Here is a 25,276-nt window from a genome sequence, read left to right as displayed (position 1 = left end):
GTTGAGTGGTATAATGTCCAGTGGTGCAGAGTAGAGGGGACAGAGTACAAAGGCGTAGAATAGAGTGCTGTAGAGTGCAGAGGCATAGAGTGGAATGTAGTAGAGTAGCGTAGAGTGGAGTGGTGCAAGTAGGGTAGAATGGTGTAGAGTGGAGTGGTACAGAGTAGAATGGAGTGGAGCAGAGTAGAGTGGAATGGCATAGAGTGCAGATGCGCAGAACACACTGGTGTAGAATAGGGTGGAATATAGTGCAGAGTGCAGTGGTGTGGAGTGGTGTAGAGTAGAGTAGAGTGGCATAGAGTGCAGTGGCGTAGAGTGGTGCAGAGTAGAGTAGAGTGGTGTAGAGTGCAGTGGCGTCAAGTCTAGTGGTACAGAGTAGAGTAGAGTAGAGTGGAGTAGAGTGCAGAGGTAGAGTAGAGTGTTGCATAGTAGAGTGTAGTGGCATATAGAGCAGTGGCCTAGAGTGCAATGGAATAGAGTGGAGTGGTGCACTGCCCTAGAGGAATGGAATCAAAGACCTATGCCAGAGCCTCAGTTCAAGATTAACAGGTCCTTAATCTCTGAAGAGAAGCCACTGTCATGTGCTTTGCCAATTTTTTTAACAGACACTGCACTGGTGAGCCCTGTATTTTGAAGAATTTAGATCAATGCTGCAGAAACAATGTTTTACTCTGTAAATGATATTTGGGGGACCAGAAATAATTCTAAGTATCTGTCATAAATGAGCTGATTCGCTTATATTGTTGGGCAGGGGTTGAAGGAAAAAGAAGCAACCTGGAAGGGGGTGGGTGGGAGAAAATAGAAGCCACATAGACAGGGATATGGGAGACAGACTGAAAACACAAGCACACATATGTAGTGCTTGAACCCCGCCCCCAAAAAAGTAGCTCCAAAAACAGGAGCAGTGGAAAGACACAAGTACTTGGTTCATGCTCCGTGGAGGGACAAAGGCAGGAAGAGGACATGATGCAGGCATGCCAAGACAGACAGGAATGAAGGAAATTAGAGCGGCGCTGAAGCTAACAAATGGTAAGCTATAGGGGGGGTAAGCTCATTGTATGTAAACAAAATGTCTTGCAGAGACAGTGCATGCATTGGCTAGGCGAAACCTAAAAAAGATGAGTGGTATTATAAGGAAGTCTTTGTTCAGGTGGAGGAAGGTGGGTGGAAGGAGAGCTTAAAGGCTTCTATGTTCTAAACTTGAGCTTCCACAGCATCTAAATTCAGTTATGTGTTAAAGGAGGCAATGGTACCCTGACTCCCCATTTTTGTAGGTTAATGGAGATCAAGGTTTAAATCTGCAGGAGGGGGTGTAACTCTGAATGCCCCACTTATGCTTCTCAATAGTGCTCACAGACCACCCTCCCTATTAGTTACATCTGGGTATGACTCTCTTGGTGGGTGCCTCTGCAGGGAGAGATGGCTGTACACAACCCACTGACTGAAGTGACTTCGGATGGTGAATTCCATGCCTTTGTCATAAATGGAGATGTGACAATCTATATTTCAAAGATTCTAATTCCTTGATTTTATGCCGAGTTGCATTGCAAAAAGTTAATTAGTGATCTAGAATCACACCTCATGGCCAGTCTTGTGTACATGCGCACGCACACTCATAAACACTAACACTAAGCTCCTACTCAAGAAACTTCGGGGCAGATTTACAATAAGTGGCGCATCTATGCATATCAGCAGGGATGCGCCACTTGTTGTGCGCCATGCCTCCGCCACCATTGATGCGCCCCATTTACAATGCGGCGCACCAATGGGCAAAAACGGCACAGATGCGTCACGCATCTGTGCCGTAAAAGTAGCGCATTGCTGGAGTTGCGTCGCAAGCGCGACGCAGCTCCAGCAAAGCTCTGGGGGCCCTATCTTGTTAATGCTGCGTCAATCCTTGCGCCTGCTTCAAGCAGGCACACGGTTTTGACACAGCATGGGCCCCAAAGTGACTGAGTGAAATCTTGTAGATTTCACTCAGCCACTTTTAGGAGGCGTTCCTGTGCCAGAACGCCCCCCCTGCGCAGGAACGCCTCCTTCTGGCGCAGGGCTTTACAACATGACACATCTCCCAGATGTGTCACGTTGTAAGTACCCCGCACCATGATGCTTCTTTTGTGCCGCCGCTGCGTCATAAAAGTGATGCAACGGCGGCGTAAAAGGGGCGCAAGGGGCTTGTAAATCTGCCCCCAAATGCTCTGTGAAAAGAATGTCAAGAGATTAAGAATGTAATGCCCAGAGTTAGAATCTATTGAATAGATGTTATTTGCAATCAAAATTAAAGTATAGTATCTCATCAGCAAGCAAATGGGACCACCAGCCTATACCTAGGTATGGCATTTAAAGTAAAGGTTTATTCTAAACATCCGATAAAATCCTTGCTAGTCGCAAATGGTTCACGACAATGGGTAAAGGCCAAATCAGATACTTAACAGTCAAGATTCAGGCCCAAGCTTGGTTTGGAAGGGCCTACTTGGATTTATTAGAGGTTGGGTCTGCTGGGAAAAGTCATCTTTGCACTTACTCTTTCTAGTGTTGTGGAGCAAAAGTCTCTGACGAGGCATTGCATTTCCCCGTTTGTAATACATACAACACTAACGCTACTCTAAAGGACTGTTCTCTCATTTGCATGGAAGTGTTGCCCTATGGACATGAGGACAACACTTGACTTCCGCGCATGTATTGTATCATGGACGTGAGTGCAGCGCCAAAGAGGCTTACAGAAAGTGCACTGACTCTGCATCACATAGAGGTGGCGCAATGTCCGAGTGTCCTCCGAGAGTGCCTGTCTCAAGGTGTGGAAGGTGGTCCCAGGGTTTGCCACCACAGATGCAGCCACTCACTGCACTTACCTGCAGAGGGATCTTTGTCACCCTTGAAAGTAGAGTCCACCGCCCATATCATGAGGAGCTTTTCTGGTGCATCGCAGACACGAGCACGTTTTATGTGCCTGCAGGTCACAAAGTGAATTCATCTAACCCTACATTTCTGTGAGTTAGTGATTTATTTTCAGCCAGCACAGCTCAGAAACAGAAAGAGAAAAACTTTGCTCATTGTTTTCGAGCTGTGCTTTCGGAAAATATAGCACTAACTCAAAGAAATATTGGGTTAAGTGAATGACTTTACACCCTGCAGGCACTTGGCTCTGTGCTACACCAGAAAATCCCCTAATGATGATACAGTCTCGAATGCCCCCAGGGCAGCCTATCATTAACAGTGTACAATGTCCATGTGTTTGGAGAAGCAAACAGGGACAGTTTGCCCTTACTGTAAGACAAGCCTTGGGGCTGTATCATGATCGTCTTTGATGGCACAGATCTAGGTCTGTTCTTGGCATGAATAAGGTCCTGGAACTGCCCTGGGACTTGAAGCAGCGCACCAGGCATGCCCTCACTGACATACAGTGGACTGCTGTCCCTGGCATGTGTTTCGTACATAGAGCAATGGTGGAAGCATACCATGTTTTGTGAATCCATACTCCTGACCCGACCTTTTAATCTGTGTCAATAAAGTTGAGGCTTACTGGCCCATTCATGTAAAGTTCTGCTTCTGTGTGCTTACCCAACTCTAGCACGAACATCCCAATTGTATATTTGCATGTTTTGTGTGCAGTCTGGAAGTAAAACGGTTTTGCCTGGCAGTGGAAGCATATTACTGACATATGTGAAGCTGGTAGGAAGATACCTAGACCTTAAAAGAGACGGGAATGGAGACAGTGCTTCTTTAAATATTTGAGTAGACATTTTGCTTATCAATGAGCTGTACATTATTCTTCCTGAACACTGCCTTTTGGAGAAGAGTAGGGGTGAGAGATGGGACTGCAGACTCTGTTATGCAGGTGGCGAGGAACCTTTAGGTAATGCCCAGCCCTTTGTCTTTTCCTAATTACGCTTTCCGTTTGACGATGATAGCCAGAAACAGAAACTTCACACCTGTTTTTTACCTATATTGTGGGTTCTGCAAGATGGATTCTCCCCTACTGTTAGAAGCACTACTCCGACACTTTCTGTCATAAGAGCTACTTATGCTAAATGAAATGCATATTATCAGTGTTGTAATAGTGGCCAAACCATACAAGATTACAGTGGTGCCAACATATGCAGGATTACTAGCAGTGAACATTTCAGTGCATCAGGCACAGTTTCCAGGAGTAATGTAAACAAACATTGGCAAGGCCAGTAGGTCTCCCTTTGTTCTTGTCGTTCTGGGCTGTCTTAGCCCAGCACGCAGTGTAACAGCTAATTATCAGCTGCAGATTTTACCAACGCTCCTTTCCTCTCTCAGGAACTGAGTCAATCACTAACAATTGCTCCTTTTGTGTGGGGAGGCCTTTGTTCCCCGTCCTTGGGAGCAATGTAATTAACATTGCCCAGTAGACAATACCAATGCCGGGAAACCGACAATGAGCTGTGCCAGAGAAATATGAAAATTCCTGACTTCTCATAAGATATAGATGTAGTATACTGGGAACTTCAAATTCAAACTCGGTGTGTGTGTTTTACCCCAGTTGGATACCTTGCTGGACTAAGGGGAGAGAAACTGCACTTCAGGGCAGATCTCACCTGTATGTAATAAAACAGTAAAGATTGAACTGATTTTCCAGTAAGCCCTACAGACCTACACTATGAATGCCCACTAATATTAAAAGGCCTACTTCGGGTCAGCAGCAAACCTTGCAGAGTCCTTTCTGTGACAGGGTACCTGTGCGCAATTTCCAGGCTGCATATGACGATAGTCTCACACGTGCATGTGCACACATGTTTGAGTTTAACCAGCTCAGTGTATCTTTCCCTAGCTGTGCAGCAGTGGCCTTACCTTATAAGACAGACTCTGGCAGTTAACAGACTTAGTCCAATTACCTTGAACTTAACATGAGTGTCAGGCAGTGAGACTCATCCACAGTAAATATCTCAAATACAAGTAGTCAAAAGCGAAAAGTCCCTTTGTAGATAGTTTTTAGTTTAATTTTGTTAAAATCAGATTTGTAGTGCACCCTTTTTTTCCATACTTTTTAGAATGGTGGGCGAGCCATTATGGCACGACCTCCCTTCGGTGATAAGACTGGTGTACCTAGAGATGTGTTATGTACATGCTCCACCACCTTTGGTGTATTTTCAAACCTTTAAGCCACAAATGCTGAAGTAGTTCTATGGGAGTACTTATAAGTATCCTTGTTTAAAATATACTTTTTACACATACTCCAGAGGACTATAGACATATCAAAGTATGAGACTTGAATGTTTTCTTTGTTACTTAAAAGGAATATGCTTACATATGCTTATATATGATGTACTCTAGCTTTCATCACTATGGATAAGGAGTAAATTTGTATGTCTGTCAGCAGCGGCCGGCAGAGGTAAGCACAGTGGGACGGGGCGGGTGGGAGAGGGGGAGGTCGAGAGATGACAGAATAGGTATAATTAAATAAATAATACCTTTTCCGTTGTCTATCGACTCCCCCCTGCTGTGCCCCACCCCACTGCATTTTCCTGAGCCAGTCGCCGCTGGTATCTGTAATTATGGATAATGAATAACTCTTAGACATTCCAACTTAAACTTGGTATTTGTGTATATCAAAAATTAAAACCGTCATGAAAAAGTGCTCTCTTTTTGTTAGTATGGATTAGTAGATTATTACAGCATGGGCTGTTAGGATCTACCTTTCATGTTCCTGTATATACTAATTAGTGATTCCCCTTTTTAATTCAGAATGATCATTCATACGACCCACATGGTAGCAGGTTACATGTACCTATTGTCCAGGTCGAGTTTTTAGGTTCTCTTAAGCCTTGTTTATATTGTATATGTGCTAATGAATGCGCTTGACTTGGTGGGCTGAAATCTTAGAAGCTATACTATTCAATATTTTTGAGAGTCACCAAAGTAACAGATAAATTTAGCAAGGTGACCATAAAAAATTGTCTGTAGGTATGCCATTAGGCAAACAATAAGAGATGTCAGCTACCAAAATCCTAAATCCTTATATACTCCTCCCTCAGGCGAGCTGGAAATCCTACTTGGTTTTTAAAAGAACCCTCACCCACTAACACTAGGAAGTGGCATTCTTCATCCTAGGATTCATACCCGGGATGCCTAATGCATCTGGGTGTGCTTCGATGTCTGAGTTACAGAGGAGTAGGTTTTGGGGGTTTTCAAGGAATCAGGAAAGTAAAGTTACCTTTAGTCATCCCATCAATGCAGCAGATATTTAATTATAGGAACCGTGGGTAAGGTTAAAAACACAGATAGACGTGAAATGAGACTGTTATGGTCTCCATTATCCCAGGTCAAGTCTACATATTTCAGCCATCATCCTAAATGCCCATCAGGGTCAAATGGCTTTCTTCAGGACTGAAAGATCCCTCGTACCTTGTGGTTTTCCTATTTTGGTGTACACAGGCACACTCTAACACATGATTATGTGCAAGATTTTCAGTAATTTACAAGCTCTGTATATTCTGTGTGTGTGTGTGTGTATATATATATGAGTGCAGCTGGTTCACTTGCCGCTTTCCCTGTTGCCAGTGATCAAGGGCGGTGGTTACGCCCGAAACGCGTTTGGCTATAATGTTGTTGGGAGTGCCTGGCGGACTAATCCTTTGAATAAATGGCTTAATTTCATCCAGTGTGGCATCCTCTTTGTGGGCAACCCTGTTTTCTTGTGTAGCGGCCGTCCAGCCGCGAGGAAGCCCCACCGCGTACAGAGCGGGTCCACAGCGTCAGAGATCAAGGGACGCTGCAGGAGGGATGAAACCGTTCGAAGGATTGCCTCATTTGTTCAGCCAGTTATGCTCCTGACATGCCCACTAGGGCAAGACTGTATATTTGGCAGGTACGGCGGGACCCACAGTGGTCTGGATATCAAGTGGACTACAGAGACCAGCATGCAACCGTGCTCACGCCCACTGGGGCGGGACAATAAATGAGTGCAGCTGGTTCACTTGCCGCTTTCCCTGTTGCCAGTGATCAAGGGCGGTGGTTACGCCCGAAACGCGTTTGGCTATAATGTTGTTGGGAGTGCCTGGCGGACTAATCCTTCGAAAAAATGGCTTAATTTCATCCAGTGTGGCATCCTCTTTGTGGGCAACCCTGTTTTCTTGTGTAGCGGCCGTCCAGCCGCGAGGAAGCCCCACCGCGTACAGAGCGGGTCCACAGCGTCAGAGATCAAGGGACGCTGCAGGAGGGATGAAACCGTTCGAAGGATTGCCTCATTTGTTCAGCCAGTTATGCTCCTGACATGCCCACTAGGGCAAGACTGTATATTTGGCAGGTACGGCGGGACCCACAGTGGTCTGGATATCAGGTGGACTACAGAGACCAACATGCAACCGTGCTCACGCCCACTGGGGCGGGACAATAAATGAGTGCAGCTGGTTCACTTGCCGCTTTCCCTGTTGCCAGTGATCAAGGGCGGTGGTTACGCCCAAAACGCGTTTGGCTATAATGTTGTTGGGAGTGCCTGGCGGACTAATCCTTTGAATAAATGGCTTAATTTCATCCAGTGTGGCATCCTCTTTGTGGGCAACCCTGTTTTCTTGTGTAGCGGCCGTCCAGCCGCGAGGAAGCCCCACCGCGTACAGAGCGGGTCCACAGCGTCAGAGATCAAGGGACGCTGCAGGAGGGATGAAACCGTTCGAAGGATTGCCTCATTTGTTCAGCCAGTTATGCTCCTAGTCCTGACATGCCCACTAGGGCAAGACTGTATATTTGGCAGGTACGGCGGGACCCACAGTGGTCTGGATATCAGGTGGACTACAGAGACCAACATGCAACCGTGCTCACGCCCACTGGGGCGGGACAATAAATGAGTGCAGCTGGTTCACTTGCCGCTTTCCCTGTTGCCAGTGATCAAGGGCGGTGGTTACGCCCGAAACGCGTTTGGCTATAATGTTGTTGGGAGTGCCTGGCGGACTAATCCTTCGAACAAATGGCTTAATTTCATCCAGTGTGGCATCCTCTTTGTGGGCAACCCTGTTTTCTTGTGTAGCGGCCGTCCAGCCGCGAGGAAGCCCCACCGCGTACAAAGCGGGTCCACAGCGTCAGAGATCAAGGGACGCTGCAGGAGGGATGAAACCGTTCGAAGGATTGCCTCATTTGTTCAGCCAGTTATGCTCCTGACATGCCTACTAGGGCAAGACTGTATATTTGGCAGGTACGGCGGGACCCACAGTGGTCTGGATATCAGGTGGACTACAGAGACCAACATGCAACCGTGCTCACGCCCACTGCGGCGGGACAATAAATGAGTGCAGCTGGTTCACTTGCCGCTTTCCCTGTTGCCAGTGATCAAGGGCGGTGGTTACGCCCGAAACGCGTTTGGCTATAATGTTGTTGGGAGTGCCTGGCGGACTAATCCTTTGAATAAATGGCTTAATTTCATCCAGTGTGGCATCCACTTTGTGGGCAACCCTGTTTTCTTGTGTAGCCGTCGTCCAGCAGCGAGGAAGCCCCACCGCGTACAGAGCGGGTCCACAGCGTCAGAGATCAAGGGACGCTGCAGGAGGGATGAAACCGTTCGAAGGATTGCCTCATTTGTTCAGCCAGTTATGCTCCTGACATGCCCACTAGGGCAAGACTGTATATTTGGCAGGTACGGCGGGACCCACAGTGGTCTGGATATCAGGTGGACTACAGAGACCAACATGCAACTGTGCTCACGCCCTCTGGGGCGGGACAATAAATGAGTGCAGCTGGTTCACTTGCCGCTTTCCCTGTTGCCAGTGATCAAGGGCAGGGGTTACGCCCGAAACGCGTTTGGCTATAATGTTGTTGGGAGTGCCTGGCGGACTAATCCTTCGAATAAATGGCTTAATTTCATCCAGTGTGGCATCCTCTTTGTGGGCAACCCTGTTTTCTTGTGTAGCGGCCGTCCAGCCGCGAGGAAGCCAAACCGCGTACAGAGCGGGTCCACAGCGTCAGAGATCAAGGGACGCTGCAGGAGGGATGAAACCGTTCGAAGGATTGCCTCATTTGTTCAGCCAGTTATGACCCTGACATGCCCACTAGGGCAAGACTGTATATTTGGCAGGTACGGCGGGACCCACAGTGGTCTGGATATCAGGTGGACTACAGAGACCAACATGCAACCGTGCTCACGCCCACTGGGGCGGGACAATAAATGAGTGCAGCTGGTTCACTTGCCGCTTTCCCTGTTGCCAGTGATCAAGGGCGGTGGTTATGCCCGAAACGCGTTTGGCTATAATGTTGTTGGGAGTGCCTGGCGGACTAATCCTTCGAATAAATGGCTTAATTTCATCCAGTGTGGCATCCTCTTTGTGGGCAACCCTGTTTTCTTGTGTAGCGGCCGTCCAGCCGCGAGAAAGCCCCACCGCGTACAGAGCGGGTCCACAGCATCAGAGATCAAGGGACGCTGCAGGAGGGATGAAACTATTCGAAGGATTGCCTCATTTGTTCAGCCAGTTATGCTCCTGACATGCCCACTAGGGCAAGACTGTATATTTGGCAGGTACGGCGGGACCCACAGTGGTCTGGATATCAGGTGGACTACAGAGACCAACATGCAACCGTGCTCACGCCCACTGGGGCGGGACAATAAATGAGTGCAGCTGGTTCACTTGCCGCTTTCCCTGTTGCCAGTGATCAAGGGCGGTGGTTACGCCCGAAACGCGTTTGGCTATAATGTTGTTGGGAGTGCCTGGCGGACTAATCCTTCGAATAAATGGCTTAATTTCATCCAGTGTGGCATCCTCTTTGTGGGCAACCCTGTTTTCATATATATATAGATATATATATAAATATATATATATATATATAAATATATATATATATATATATATATCTATATATATATATTTTTTTTTAATGAGATGGTCGTCTTGTGGATGCCCAGAGCTAGGCGGACCCTGTAGTCACACATTCGTCAAGGTGTCTCACCCTCATACTACCTAGTCGGTTATCTCCAAGACTTGCATGTTTAATGTGGTTATGCCATTACACGAAGCAGGTGTATGTCATCCTCTCCAGGACATGACATATTTTGTGTTTTCACTAAGGCCTACCCATGGTTCACATTTTTTGGTAATGGGTTCCAATAGATAGGGCCACCCCAAGATCAATATAATTTCACAAGAGCTCTGTTACCCAAATACGCAAATGCGACCAATAATGTCATAGGACATAATGTCACAGGGTTATTTCCAACCATTGCTTTATCTTGAGCGTCTTTCTAGGGTTGATATATTCCTGAGATGATTAGCCACAATGAGAAGATTCATGGGTGATACAAATGAGGTTTCATAACATGGCCATTCAAAGAGATTTGGGGGCGGGGGGGGCAATCGCTTTTTGTCTTTGGATCATCTTGACAGTTACACATTACACCTTGGTTTTGGTGCACCGATTCTTATTTTTAGGAGGGACACAACATTCTTTTTAGGTTTCGCCTGCACAGCGCTTGCACTGTGCTGGCGAAATCTATTGTTTATTATATAAACTTAAAAGGGACTTACATTCCGCCTCCTCTCTTTCCTGGCTTCTCATTGGTTCCTGTGCATGCCACTTAACTTTCCTCCATTTCTATTGGATGTAGCATATTTTCCTGCATTTACCAATGCTTGTCCTACGTCTCCTTCTCTTATCAGTTTCCTGCTGCTGAAATACTGTTTACATCCGCTTTGGTGGATCTGTATTTTCATAAAGTTTTGCCATTTACTTTTGCAGCATATTTATGGTTTCAATTTCTTTATTGCATTTTAATAACAGCAATCCAGGAACAAAAAAGGAAAGCAGGACGTGTAACCTCTGGTGATGATAATGTCAGCATTTGTTAGTTGCACAATTACCTCCTTCCCCCCACCCAACCTGCCCAACTCGGACCTGGTGTAAACAAGGCAATGAAAAAAAAGAGCCAAACCTCCCAACCAACCCAGCATATCATCAGTTATGAGTTAGAGCGGTGTCCGACTCTGCCAGATGGAGTAAGCATAGGAACTTAGGGCAAGTGAGTTCCTGGAATTCGGTCGTAAGGAGGGCTATAAAAGGCTTCCAAAGTTTTGGGGAAGCATGAGCTTTGGTTCGTCAGAGTAAGGGTAATCTGCTCCATCCCCATTATGTGCCAGAGTCTGTGTAGCCAACCTAAGTGTGTGGGAGTGTTTTGAGTTCCCCGGTGTGCTAGTATATTCTGAAGTACTGCCAGCAATGCGAGGCAATTTGCCTCCCTCTTCGGGACTTTGATGGGAATGTGAGTGCATTGGGGAGGCCAAGAAGGATGTATGCTGGGAATCTGGGGATTTCTGTCTTGAGGTGCATGTCTATGTCCTTGAGGAATTGTTCCCAGTATGTGGCTATTTTAGGGCATTCCCACAATTTGTGAAGTAAAGTACCTGTGGAGCCTCTTTGGCGCCAGCAATCAGGCGTGGCAGATGGTTTGTATTTGTGTAGTCTGCTCGAGGTAAGGTACCAGTACAAGATACGTTTTGCGGCTGTTTCCACACCTGGGCTGTTGCGGACTGTATGGCGAGCACGGTCGTAGATGTCATCCCATTCTTTCAGCAACAATTCCCTGCCAATCTCCGCCTCCACCAGCCTTTGACCTAGGGATTTTGCAACTGGACGTTCTGGGGTCCGAAACATACATAGATGGGGAATGAGGTGCTTGGCTGACGTGCTGGAAAGAAGCCGGCGTTCATAAGGGGTGAGGTGACGGTGTGCCCCTGGCCGGACCGAGGGCTGAAGCACCCAGTGGTGAATTTGGATATAGTGCCAGCAGTCTCCTTCGGGGAGGTCATGGCCCCGGGAGAGGAAATCAAACGGAATGGGACCTTTGGCATCAAACAGCTGTCCCACATATCTAATGCCTGCCTGGGTCCAATGGTGGAATCTGGAATCCGAAAGAGCCGGGGTAAAATCAGAGTTCCCCACAATAGGTGTTAAAGGAGAGGGAAAAGTGGTAAGATGCCTGCGTGTCGCTACCTTGTTCCAGGCCACCCTAGCTGGTTTGGTAATGGAGGAGAGGTATAGGTTAGGCGGACGCCCATTCTTGGGGAGTAAGAGAATCTTCCGTTGGGGCAATCCTGCAAGCGCTTTTTCCATAAAGAGCCAGTGTTTTTTGGACTCAGCTCGTGACATTCGACAAAGATTCTGATCTGTGTTGCTTGGAAATAGCAGAGGACATCCGGGACCCCCAAACCGCCCTCCGACGGGGTCTATATAAAGATCTCTTCTTAACCGGGGAGCTTATCCACCCAGATGAAGTGGTTTATCTCGTCCTGAAGGGATCGAATCGAGTGTCGCTAGAACGTCGTCGGCATACAAACTGATCGTGTGGGAGTTACCGCTGAACTTAATACCTTTGATTATGGGGTGGGATCGAACTCTATGGGCCATTGGCTCCATATATAAGGCAAAGAGCAACGGCAATAGCGGGCATTCTAATGCTTTTTCAGCATGAACTGATAAAATCATACGCCCTTTGCATATCGATAAGGGGGAGGACTGTGCGAGTATTATCCCTGCATTGGCATTGTGGGACAAAACCAGCTTGGTCCGGGCCAATGAGACCCAGGAGTAGGGGATTGAGGCATGCCGCTAAAATACCAGTGGTGAATTTGGATATAGTGCCAGCAGTCTCCTTCGGGGAGGTCATGGCCCTGGGAGAGGAAATCAAACGGAATGGGACCTTTGGCATCAAACAGCTGTCCCACATATCTACTGCCTGCCTGGGTCCAATGGTGGAATCTGGAATCCGAAAGAGCCGGGGTAAGTTCAGAGTTCCCCACAATAGGTGTTAAAGGAGAGGGAAAAGTGGTAAGATGCCTGCGTGTCGCTACCTTGTTCCAGGCCACCCTAGCTGGTTTGGTAATGGAGGAGAGGTATAGGTTAGGCGGACGCGCATATTTGGGGAGTAAGAGAATCTTCCGTTGGGGCAATCCTGCAAGCGCTTTTTCCATAAAGAGCCAGTGTTTTTTGGACTCAGCTCGTGACATTCGACAAAGATTCTGATCTGTGTTGCTTGGAAATAGCAGAGGACATCCGGGACCCCCAAACCGCCCTCCGACGGGGTCTATATAAAGATCTCTTCTTAACCGGGGAGCTTATCCACCCAGATGAAGTGGTTTATCTCGTCCTGAAGGGATCGAATCGAGTGTCGCTAGAACGTCGTCGGCATACAAACTGATCATGTGGGAGTTACCGCTGAACTTAATACCTTTGATTATGGGGTGGGATCGAACTCTATGGGCCATCGGCTCCATATATAAGGCAAAGAGCAACGGCAATAGTGGGCATTCTAATGCTTTTTCAGCATGAACTGATAAAATCATACGCCCTTTGCATATCGATAAGGGGGAGGACTGTGCGAGTATTATCCCTGCATTGGCATTGTGGGACAAAACCAGCTTGGTCCGGGCCAGTGAGACCCAGGAGTAGGGGATTGAGGCATGCCGCTAAAATACCAGAGAATATTTTAAAGTCTATACTTAAGAGAGAGATCGGCGTATAGGAGGAGCATTGCGTCTTGTCTTTCCCTGGTTTGGGTGTCAAAGCAATAGAGGCCATTTTCATCGACGGAGGTAAGGTAGTTGAGGACCCAATAGCGTTGAAGTGTCGGGTGAGGAGGGGAGCCAGGATCATGCCAAAGGTTTTATAGAATATAGTAGGGAAGCCATCAGGTCCAGGGGACTGTGCCGGTTTTTGCAGCATATTTATATAACAATTTTTCACCCGGAGAGATTAAGTGATTCGCATAGAATCACAAGATGATGCGTGGCGCAGCAGAGACTCGAACCAGGATCTCCACTCCTGTGTTATCTGTCACGGAGCTCTTTCCTTCTCCCAGACGATGATTGATGAAAACAGCTGTTTATTAATTACATAGGCGAAACCAATGCATTACCAATGCTTGTTATACTACACAAAGGGTCATACTTAGTAATTTTGAGCAATGACTTACTAATAGAGAAATTACTGGAAAGCAAAACATTTTTCCACGTTTCCCTTTTTTGACTGTGAGACATTAGCGGATTATGGAATTAGAATTCTCTCGTACGAATCTGGACCAGTCTGTCATCCCCAGTTCTAGGTTCTCTTGCTGCCCCCTGCAACCGAGTTGTTCTGTGAATCCTTAGTCCCACTTGCACTAGAATTGACCTGGCTGCCCCTTAGCTGCTCCCGCAACCAACCTGGCACCCAGCAGTCTCCAGTCACTCTACTGCTCCCATCCTCAGTCCGAGGCTTCCATGCTGCCCCATGTGAGATTCACGCAGTCCACACCTCCCTGGTCAACCTACCCACAACTGAATCGAGCAAACTCCGGCGGCCCTGTGTTCCCCTACCACCCAGAGGGATCTGATTCACTCCCATCTGCGTTGCCAGTCACCTGCCCTTCATTGTTGGCTCCCATTATGCATCTTGTAGACACACAGGGGCTGGGCACCAAAAAAAAGCCTTGGCACATTTTCGCGAGAGCAGCCCCCATACAGTATGTAGTGAACAAGGGCAACCCTGTGCGCTGGCAGGGCGGGAGCCGGTTTTGTTGCTGTGGACCAGCCGATAACCTTCCTGTCACTAGGTGGTGAGTGAGGGCTTTCTAAAATGACTCAAGTGAAGCCGTTTGTTTGCTCCTTCTTGTAGTCTAAAATAACCGTTGGACACTCTTTTTTTGTTTATTGGCTATTACCGGGGAATAAGAGTGTCATTCTACTCTCCCTACCTCTCTTTTTGTTTAGACATATTTAGCAGCGCAGAGCTGTGAGAACTGTTCTTACCCAGGCCTACCCAGATTGGCTTTTTAATTTTTTTTCTTCACATCTATTGTCTCACTACTGTGTGGTCATCATGTCAAATTTAGGACTAACGTACTCTGAGTCTGAGATAGCTGATATCCTGTCTGACACAAATTTATTTGCTGATCCTGCAGTCTCGCAAGCCATAGCCCACACCTCCGAATGGGGAAAACTGACGGAAGTCAAACGGGAGAGAATACGCACCATCCTTCATGGAACCATACTGAAACAGTACCTCCTTAAAAACACGGCAACTAGAGGGCTACTAGTCACCAACGCCCCCAGGATTTTCCTGAATGATACCATCTTTAGGAAGGAATGGGCCATGATCGCGTGGCATTGTACCCGTGACTGGCTCGTCCTTATAATAAAAACAGCCCTAAGACTTTCAGAGACCTTACTGGTTGAAATTCAAGAGACTGAGGCTCGCTTCAAAACAACAATAACTGGTTTTAAAAAAAAGCTGAATGAAATCAATAAAGATCTAAATGAATATAAAGAGAATTTAACACAAGCCAAAGTCACCAAGTTTCAAAAAGATCTAACCAAATTTGAGTTTGAGAAGGTTTACCCTTACTCAGCGGCTTCTTACACACCGCCTACACGGAACCCAAGTAACAATGATCAATCGAATGATGATTCATCTAATAGCAGTGGTTCCAGTACCGGGTCCTACAAACAAGGAAGAAGGCGAGGTAATAGAGGAAACCACATTAACAGAGGGCGACCTACCTACTACAACCAATCACAGAGATGGCCGGCACCACCACAAATGATGGGAATAGGACAACAATTGCCTTTCCATCAACCATCTTATCCTATAATGGGATGGAACCCGGGCTTTATGCCACAACCTAATTTCACTCCCCAATATCGCCAGCCTTTTTTAGCCTTGGGCAGGAGAGGAAGAGGGAAGAGAAGAGGGTCGAACCAAGTGTCTTGGGAAGACAACAATGCGGTGAGCAATCACACCTGCAACAAGGACCAACAACCGGGAACGAGCAACATGTGAGCTTGATAACCAACCTTTCTGACAAAGTTCTGTCACCGGTCGAAACCAAGATTTTAGAAAGGGGACTAGGCTTTGTCCCTACGTCCCGTCCGGACAAGTTCAGGCTCCATTGCGAGCTCGCTGCTTTCTTTAGGAAGCTGAAACTTAAAGCTTTCTTTGAGGGCAAAGAAGACCCTAATGAAGCCTCTCGTAATGGGGACACCAGCCTCAGACTGAGCTCTACGTTTAACCCTCCGCCGCACACAGTGCCGGCTGCTATCACTGCTTTTGAACAGGCAGTGTTTTTGGACCTTGAAACCTGCCAAAACCCAACAACTTATAACAATTTCAGTACTGCAGAATACCATGCACTACAGGCTTTGCAAAACGATCAGAGCATTACGATCAAGCCAGCGGACAAAGGCGGTGGCCTTGTCATACAGAATACTGTTGACTATGACAAGGCATGTCAAGTACTCCTGGATGACAAGAGAAATTACAAACCTCTGACGTTAGACCCTACAGAGGACCTGAGAACACGGATTTCGGAACTGGTTAAGAGAGGAGAGCAGAAGAAGACGGGCAAATCTCAAAAAATGAAGCGGATTTTCTTAGCACTAATGAGAGCATAACACCCTATTTTTACACACTGCCTAAAACCCACAAAAATCGGGTGCCCCCACCTGGACGTCCGATCGTGTCAGGGATTGGCTCTTTATTGGAGCCATTATCGCGCTTTTGTGACTTACTTAAAGCCGATAGTTCAGAGCACCCCAACCTATCTTAAGGATACCAAGAGCCTCCTTCAGTTACTCCAGGGCCTCAGTTTTACTGAAAATACAGTGACACTAGTCACAATAGACATCGAGAGCCTTTATACGAGCATCCCCCAGGATGATACCATCAAGGTCCTGAGGGCGGCTCTAGACTATGTTATTTGGAACTACCAGGCTTCAAAAAAATTTGTCTTGGAGTGTGCAACTTTGGCGCTCAAAGAGAACTTTTTTTCTTATAAAGGCAACCTTTTCCTTCAATGCACTGGGACCTCAATGGGCAGCACATTGGCCCCCAGTGTGGCAGGCCTTTATGTGGCAGACTTTGAAGAGAAATACATCCTGCAACCAGATAGCCCTTTCTCCGCGTCCATCCAAGTTTGGAAGCGGTATATTGACGACGTCCTGGTCATCTGGACCGGCGGCGATGAACAGCTACAGGCTTTTCTTACCTGGGTCAATACCCTGGATCACAACCTAAGATTTACACATGCCACCAGCAAAACTGAGGCAACCTTTTTGGATGTAACAATCCAAGTCACCGGAACAAGGTTCACCACCAAGACATACCATAAGCCTATGGCTAAAAACAACCTCCTAGAGTACACCAGTTTTCACCCTCGCCCTCTAAAAGAAAACCTCCCCTACGGCCAATATTTACGGCTAAGACGGAACTGTTCTGAATTACAGGATTTCAAAATCCAATCTGCAGATCTATCATCAAAGCTTAAGGCGAGAGGTTACCCACATGCAATCCTGAACAAGGGCTATAAAAGAACCCGTAACCAGCAGAGGGAAGTGCTCCTTGAGGACAGGGTCAGTAACACAAAAGACATCCCACTGACATGTGTAACCACACATAGCACACGTTCAAACTTTGTGAAGAAATCAATAAATAAGAACTGGAGAATATTGTCCAGTACTAACAAAACTTGGGTGAAACCGCTTTTTTCCTTTAAGAAAGGACGTAGTCTGAAGGATGCCCTGGTCCACACACGACCAAAACAAAAAACCACAGAGACACCAAGATCAGTCACGGACATCTGGGGCCTACCAAAAGTGGTCGGCCATTACCCATGCTCTAACTGTAGCATCTGCCACCTAACGGTACACTCAAAAACGTTAGAACTCGAGCCTGGCAAGACTTGGATACAGAAAGATCACACCAATTGCAACATGCAAAACGTGATCTATCTTATCACGTGCCCCTGTGAATTGCGCTATGTAGGCATGACCAGTAGAAGGGTAAAACAGAGAATCTGTGAACACCGATCAAACATTAGATGTAAGAAAGTCCCAACTAAAATGAGCAGACACTTTCTCGAACTCAACCACACAACAAATGACATGCAATGGACAGTTATTGAACAAGTGAGTAGTGGTAATAACATCAATCACCGCCTTTTTGAAAAAGAACAGTGGTGGGTTTATAGGCTTGGTACCCACCTCCTTGGATTAAATGACGATATTCCATGGAACTCTGTGATCAAATGAATACAATGAGACCCTTGTCAGGCAGGCACCCCTGTAATTGTTGAACAGCTTAGCACAATGAGCCTCACTCTGTCCCTTACGAACTGTTCCCCTTAACTCCCCTCTCCCTTTGTTCCCATTTTGCCATGTGAGACCCACCACCGTTGTTACGAGGGCCCATTGGCTATCAGTACACAAGTAAGCGCACAATTTTGCCCCTCAAGATGATAAATCTAACACCAGTTTCAGGCACATTAATAAACTCTTTGCTGCCATTAAAATCAGATCTTATAGATTATCGCGCTCTCCCTTCGCGCTGAACTGGTATTTGTGATCTCTTACTGATCGTGTACGGAAACAAACTCCCGGGCTCCGCAATGACGGGCTTCTGATTGGAGCATTTGACCAAGCCCCCAGTCCATTTAAGTAAGCGACCGCCCCGGTGTTAAAGCCGATGGTCACCATACCAACAGACAACATTCTCGCGCCAGGACACGTGTGGACTGATTTAATTGGCCTGTTAGATCTCCTGACCATGTGACTGTAACGTCAGATGACGTAGGATCTTCCTGATTGGCCCCGTGGATACGTGGGCACCGACAGAATGCAGCCACGCCCACCCGGAAGCCGATCATTCCAAAAACCTCCATTTAATGCTCTCCTGGCCCCGCGTCCACATCTTCGGGGTCCGGTCGAGGGTAGATGCAGGTACACAGCGGGTGCCGAGCGTCGAGGGTGTGAGTAGAAGCTAAAATCTGTTCACGATTTCACTACGGAGCTAAGTACCTATCTAACGCTATACGACTGAATGTGCGTTTACTTCCTTTGTTTTGTAAAATCGCAGGGTGTGCCAATTACGTTCCCACCCCTCTCCTGAGACCCATGGTGCGAATTCCTAACACCCGAAAGTGAGATATATTTTTAATCTGGTGGCACGATCGTGCCTGCATTTTACTTTGATAGCTACAAGGGAAATACCTTCCTTTTTAATCAACCATACTTTTGCATAGCACGAGTAGTACACAGCACTACCCACTGTTTAGCATCTATAAGCCCAGGGACTATGGTGGTGATAACTATACCGTTATTTTACCACGAATGTCTCTCAAACCACGCACTGGAGCACTAGCGATGTACACAAGTGTTCAGCATCATTACTGAATGTATGTTTTGTCCCTTTTTGTATGTCCTTGTCATTTCCATTTACAGGTGCAGAAACCCTTAAGCTGGAAGCCTCCTAAACCAGGAGTAATTAGGAAGACATTCTCCCCTTCCTAATTTTTTTGCACTTTTCACCTTTTTGTTAATTTGCACTTTCACGCCCCTAGATAAGGGTGGGCCTTAGTGCGTCCATTCCACCAGGGTTTAGCACACGCAGAGTCCTGATGAATGCCAGGTAAAATTACACCGTTTCGTGGCTGAAACATGTCGACTGATATTTAGGAAACTACCACTCAACTAATTGTGGACAAAATTTCCAACACATAATTTTAAACCTATCCTTAGTGATCATCTAAATAAAGTTATTTTGATACACTACGAACTGTTTTTTAACCATCCACCACTCACTAGTTACTTTTCTCTGCACAACACTGCCTGAACTCACCAACCCGCTCCGCAGTAAATCTGGCGTTGCAGCACACCAAAGAGACATTCGGTCTCTTTGGTGGGGCCCGATGATGAAGCATGTCATCACTAGGTGGTGAGTGAGGGCTTTCTAAAACGTCTCAAGTGAAGCCGTTTGTTTGCTCCTTCTTGTGGTCTAAAATAACCAATGGACACTCTTTTTTTGTTTATTGGCTATAGGAGACAGGAACCACCCAAATACCAAAACAAATGGTACAAAAGGATGCTTTAAACCATTTGGTTTGGATTGATATTTATTTATAAGCACTGCAGGCAGTAACGTGGATGGCAACTAAACCAGCCTCCACTAGCAGAGAAAATGGACCCCACCCTGCCAGCCCACCGGGGAAATGCCTCGCCTGGGAATGCCAGTCTGCTGCTGCCATCAGCAGGTAATATCCAAATGAAGAACCAATGAACAGGGCTGGACAATGGGATCCCCTGAGATCTGAGTGCCTAGCTTAAAAACTGGCCAACCCCTCAGAGAACCTGAGCTGCAGATCTGTCAGCAGGATGAGTTTTAATTTGTACATCATAATAATGAAGGCAGGTGAGAAGGCAGCTCATGGGGTCAACATGCCCTCCGCAGATGTATTGGCCATGTCCCATTTTCTGACCTCATTCTCCCATGACGAACTAAGCACACAGAGCCAAGCTGGGCGTGAGGCAAGATTCATAGACCCTCTTTTTTCTCGCTAATACACTTGGTAGCTACTTGTCTCTACTCATATGCTCTTCCTCACCTTCTTTAGTACTGCCACTAGGTTTCCCACCCCATGGTGTCCTGACCGCTGGCAGAAGTGGTGGCTGGTGTCCAGGGAGGTGACTTGGTTGCAATCTGTCTTCTCGGTCCCATTGCCCTGCTAAACTAATTACATTTCCCTTGTTTCTCTAAAGTAAGATATAATGGATGGCAAGAGAGAAATGGAAGAGAGAGAGCGAGAGAGAGAGAAAGAGAGCGAGAGAGAGAGCATCTGAGTGTGATGGGTCATATTTCCTCAAGCAGTCACCAAGAGAGTGTGAGTGACTGTTGGCGATAGCTGGGAGGTGATTCAGGCCATTATTAATGGCTTCTTTGCTTGACACCACGGTGGTACTTATTCTCAGTTTGTTGTGACTCTTCCTCCGCAGTGGGTTGGTATATCTTGAAGTGTGAGAGGCTTTGGGTGAGGGATTGTTGGTCAGATGCTGCCGATACTATAATTCCCATGACTTGCATCACCCTTTTGGGGATTCTTGGAATGGAGCAACAGACTTTTGGTTCTGGCGTCGGCGTCCCAGCACCAGGGGGCATATTTACAAGAAAATGGTGCAACGCGGTGCAGCAAGCTATTTTGCTGTGCTGAGCGGTGTCATTTTCTAAATTGAGGAATGTGCCATAGTTACAACAATACGGCACATTCCTGTACTCATCCCTGCGCAAAAAAAGCAGCCTAGCACCAGTGCAGGCACCCTTGCACCATGGTGCAAGGGTGCCTGCATTGCAGGATGGTGTTTTGCTCCTTCTATGTGTGCTGCAGAATGCAGCACACATAGAAAGAGCAAAAAACAAGGAGAAATAGAAGTATTTTTCCTCTTTGCGTCACTCTTACGTCTCCCCTGGGGAGGTGTAAGTTTTTGCCACTGCCTCAGTTTTACAGATCTTTGAAAATATGGAGCAGTGTCAAAAAGCAAAAGGTGTTGCGTGGGAAAGCCCACAGCAACGCCCATTGCACGCCCCTTTGCTTTATCTTACTTCACGCAGCTCTATCATACAGTTAGATAAGTCCAATGTAGTAAACATTTTAGGGTCAACCCTTTCTTGCAGGCCTGTTACTTCCCGAATCAAATACATTTAATTCAGATGATTCCACCCTGCATTCCATATCTTATGATATTTCTGTAGGCAACTGTGTGCTGCATAGACAGATTTTTTCAGCCTCTGCCTATATACACATACACCGGGTCCATTCTTCAGTTGCGGGCGATAGGTGCGATCTAGCACCATGGCAATATCCTGTTTTGCGGCCAGCAATTCAGTGGCCACCAGTTGGCGGGAACCCACTGAAACAGTCTCTGTCTCTTTAATAACCAGGATCTCATGTTTGTGAATTGATGTTAAAGTATAGTCCACTATCCCACTGAAGGAGAGAAGCGTATTTGTCCAATATTGAGTGATCAATAAGCAGTCCTATGTCATGTGGAAAAAATGGACTGTTCAGCCAGGCATCACAGACAATGATGGTCCTTTCTTCTACATCTATATCATAATTTTGTTGGACCATAATATACCAGATGAAAGATTTTTAATTGATACAGTCACAGTCTAGCTGATATGGCCAGACATCTGGCCACCATTTTTATTGTCTTGTCACTCCCCATCCTCTAGTGACCAACATCATTCTGCCAATTATTTTGCAGATGCGTGAAGGGATCTGGGGAATTTACTACCAGAGACCTATATATACGGAACATCTCCATCTCGCCTAGCTGTCCCATCACCATTTTGGGTTAAAGCAGGTTAAACTCCAGTATATTTTCCCAGGAGGTGGTAATATTGTGCAAGCACCTGGTGAAGTTGTAAATACCAGAAGAATCTAGATGTATGTAGTGTAAGTTCTTCAGCCAGCAAGTCGGTAGTCTTAATGTGTTTACTAGACCAGACTTGCACAACCTTTGAAATCCCAGTTAGGTCCCAGGCTCTAAAGCCCTTCAGTCTCAACACTTTCTTAAGTGATGATTTTGAACCATTTAATATGCCGACGGGCATTATGCCAGCAAACCAGGATGGTCTTGGTCAGCTCCAATATACTCCTGGGGAATGACGATCCATATAGAACCACCTCCAAGCCCCATGCCTGCAGCGAAACGTACGCGAATCGATACACCAGATCCTCCCATGCCCCCTGTTTATTACAACAAGCTGCGATGCACAGTAACACAATAGAATATCCAGGATTCCCAGCCCTCCATCATATGGGGCCTGTATGCATTTAACAAGGTGCCATCCTAAAGAAATTTACTAATTTTAGTATTAATCTCAGTGAAAAGAGGCATAGATATTGTATAGGGAAAATTTTGAAGTATGTATAGAAAATGCGGCAAAGCCACTATCTTATTTCGAGCCCTCCACCCATGATCAATAGGGGGAGATTATACCAAACTGCTACTTATTCATGCAGTTTTGTTGGTAAAGGGGCAATGTTGAGATTCCAAGACTACTGTTGATCCCTGGTTATGTAGATTCCCAGATATTTGAAAGAACCTTTCACTAGTCTAAGGGACCAGAGGCAGGAAAATCTATATGATGGACGGCTATTGGGCCATATTGGGATTTGGAGCAGTTCAGATGTAAGCCAGAGGTCTCCCCATATATACGTAGGCATATCTAATAATCTGGGGATCGACTGTTCTGATCTCTGTACATAAACCAAAGGGTCTCTCGCATATAGTGACATCCGGTCATCATGTTCTGACTTCATTAAATTCCTGTCAGCTCAGCCTCTTGACGAACCACTCTCCCAATGTTTCCACCACAAGAGTAAAGAGGAGAGGAAAAAGAGAGAGGACATCCATGTCTAGTGCTTCTCTTGTTCAGGGAACAGGAGGACAGAACACCATTGACACTGACCTGTGGTCAAGGGACACAGTATAATGTTAGGACTATTTGCTGGAAACGGGGTCCAAAATTCATCCTGTAGCTAGTTTGGAACATGAAAAGAAGGTTTATCGAATCAAAGGCTTTTTCAAAGCCAATCAATACCTGGGCTGTTGCATTCCGTATCCCCCCTCTCTAGCCATGTTTACCTGTAACTGATGGATGCAGTGCCTGGTCCCGCGCTTTGGCATAAAACTATTCTGATCTGCTTGTAGGGACTAAATCAATCACAATAATCATGTGTCCAGGATTTTCGCTAAGAGTTTGGTTTCAGTATTAATCATGATATCGGACTGGATGAGGAGCAGTCGGTAGGGTCCTTCACCTGTCTATCAATAATGACAATGGTGGCTCCCTTCATGTCATGTGGCATTCCGCATTTTAGTGCCACCTATTGAAACAAACCATGAGGTGTGGAGACAGCAGAGATGAATAACAGTTAAAGAAACCGTTTAGGCCTGGTTTCTTTCCGGTGTTCATAGAAACGAAGGCCTCCTGCACTTCTTCGAGAGACACAGGGGCATCCAGGTCCTCCTTCTGGGATCCATCTAATGGGGTCACTATGAGATCATTGGCTACGGAAACAGACCGTTCAGGTGGTGGCAAGGATCCAGCCGCACATAACATAGTATAGTATTCTGCGAAGGCCTTGGCTATGGACGTATCTCCAGAGACTAGTTCCCCAGCCTGATGGTGTAGCAAGTTGGTGTATTATGTAGTGATGCTGGTTAGGCTTCACTATGCAATACTCTCTCAATATAGCAAAGATGGTCCTTGGATTGTTAATAATAAATCCTTAGCTCAGTCCTGGCAGAGAGGCAAAGAGCAGTCAGGCTTTGCTAGAATATGTGTAAAGCATTTCAGAGTACCAACACGGACAATAAGTAATTGACACAATTCGAAAGAAATCTGACAAATTTATAAAAATATATGAGATTTTAATATACATTAAGACACCAAAACAAAGTCAATCGGATGAGTATAACTGGAGTTATTGATTTTAGAAGCAAAAGGAAATCAGTGCAAAACAGTACTGCAAAACGTTATCATTGCGGATAAGGGGAAAAATCTCTAGTGATAATCGGTCACTTGCAGCTCAAGTTGCACGGAACCCAAGGAGGGTAAATAAAGGTGATGTGGGTCCCAGGACCAAGGCCCGACAGTCAGTCTGATTTTAACTGTCTCGAGAAGCCTGGGTGCAAAGTTATCCTGGCTGTCCTAGGTGCTGATGCGGGAGTCAGAGGGAGCTGGTTTTACCACTGACATGGTGCTGATGAGAACACAGGTGCAAAAAGTCAACACTAAAGACACTACTGATGTCAGATGAAGGTGTTGCATTGTTCCCTTGCGGTGCAGCATTGAGTAAAGGTGGTGGTTGCCGGACTGGCCACCAACAGAAGCCTTGTCAGCGGTAAGCTCAGCAGGAACTTATTTGGACATTCGGCGATTCAGGTGGAAACGCTAACCACCTGAAACTTGCTGGAGATCAGCACATTCCCCACAAAAAAATAGACCATCGTCTTTTGGGTGATCCATCTTAGGGCTTGATGGGCAGCTTTACTTCCGTTTCAATACGTTTCTTTTCCTGTGGCGTGCAGGTGACTAGTGCCAGTAGTCCAGGGGAGTCTGGAATTGCCTTTGGCTCTCAAAGGGGTCACTCTCTCTGGAGAAACAGGTCTCTGGTGTGGGACGAGTAGCAGCCATGCAGTTCCAGGAAGGTTTGTCAGAGGTGCCGAGTATCATGCATTTGGTTTGTGAAGCTCCTGTTTTTGCAGGCTCTGATCTCTTCTGTGTCCTTTGTTGCAAGTCAGATCAGAACTGAGGTTTTGGTGTCAGGGGCTGCCCTCAAATCCTAGATTTAAGGGTGTTAGGGGTGTGGGCACAAGTGGCCAATGTGCTACTGGCTTGAGCAGCTAATTCACCCCTGAGGTGACCACATCTGGGGAGTGTGTCACCTTTTCTACCCAGAAATCTCTATTCTGTCACTTTTAAAAATGGCAGAATCATTCCATAGTGCTATAGACCAGGTAGCCTT

Source organism: Lissotriton helveticus, chromosome 7 (assembly GCF_964261635.1).
Source record: "Lissotriton helveticus chromosome 7, aLisHel1.1, whole genome shotgun sequence".
Taxonomy (NCBI): domain Eukaryota; kingdom Metazoa; phylum Chordata; class Amphibia; order Caudata; family Salamandridae; genus Lissotriton; species Lissotriton helveticus.
This window is presented reverse-complemented; position numbering follows the sequence as displayed.